This window comes from Bison bison, unplaced genomic scaffold, assembly GCF_000754665.1.
Source record: "Bison bison bison isolate TAMUID 2011002044 unplaced genomic scaffold, Bison_UMD1.0 scf7180017864039, whole genome shotgun sequence".
In the NCBI taxonomy this organism is placed as follows: Eukaryota; Metazoa; Chordata; class Mammalia; order Artiodactyla; family Bovidae; genus Bison; species Bison bison.
The window spans coordinates 3,324,501-3,325,775 of record NW_011494611.1 but is presented as its reverse complement, the minus strand read 5'-3'; positions in this window follow the sequence as shown (position 1 = coordinate 3,325,775).

Sequence of the window (1,275 nt, the reverse complement as noted above, 5' to 3'; positions counted from 1 at the left end):
TGCATTGTGGGCAGATTCTTTACCTGCTGAGCTCTCGGGGAAGCCCTTCAACAGACTGGGGCCACATTGAATCAAATTCCCTTACCTACAAGAATTTTTGACTTTGGTGGAAAATCTTAAGACGCCTGCCTTCCCCTCTAAGCACCACGGAGAGCTTGATAGTCTTAATCATCACGGTGTAATTCATGGGCAGAGAGTAAAATGCTCCAGTTCCTAAGATGCCCTGTCCACCTGCTCATAGACGCTGGAAACCCCACTCAGCTCCCTTGCCTCTCCTTCTAGGCTCGAAACACAAAGTATTCCCACGCCAGGCAAGGACCTTTTGCTATGAGCTCTCACACAGCCTTATTTTTCTGCTCTCTTACCCTCATCCCACTTGTATTCACTTCCTCATTTTTTGCCTTCCCTCTCAGGCTGTGTGGGGCAAATTTATATGTCGACCTGACTGGACTACAGGATGCCCAGACATTTGGTCAAAAGTTACTCTGGGTGTGTCTGTGAGGGTGTTTCTGGGTGAACGGAATATCTGAACTGGTAGTCAGGGAAGAGCTGTCTGTCCTCCCTAGTGGGGATGGGCCTCAGGCAGTCTGTGAAAGGACTGAACAGAACAGAAACTCTGACCCTTGTCCAGTGAGGGGTGCTCCTCCTGCCCAAATGCTTGAGCTGGGACTTTTTTTTCCCCTTGCCTTTGGCTTTCAGGAAGGAACTTATACCACGGTCTCTGGCTTGCCTATCTACAGATCTTGGACTTCTCAGTCTCCATAATCACATGAGCCCATTTCTATAATAAATCTCCTCACAGATCTACATATACAGATCTTCCTCGATCTGTCTCCATAAACCCATCGTAAGCTGAAAATATTTTAAGTCAAAAATGCATTTAATACACCTAACTTAGGTGGCGCTAGTGGTAAAGAACCAGCCTGCCAATTCAGGAGATGTAAGAGACTAAAGGGACCTAACACTCAAGCATGCAACTTACCAAACACCATAGTGTAGCCTGCTGCTAAGTCACTTCAGTCGTATTCGACTCTGTGCGACCCCATAGACGGCAGCCCACCAGGCTCTGCTGTCCCTGGGATTCTCCAGGCAAGAACACTGGAGTGGGTTTCCATTTCCTTCTCCAGTGCATGAAAGTGATAAGTAAAAGTGAAGTCACTCAGTCGTGTCTGACTCTTCGCAACCCCATGGACTGCAGCCCACCAGGCTCCTCCGTCCATGGGATTTTCCAGGCAAGAGTACTGGAGTGGGGTGCCATTGCCTTCTCCAATAGCA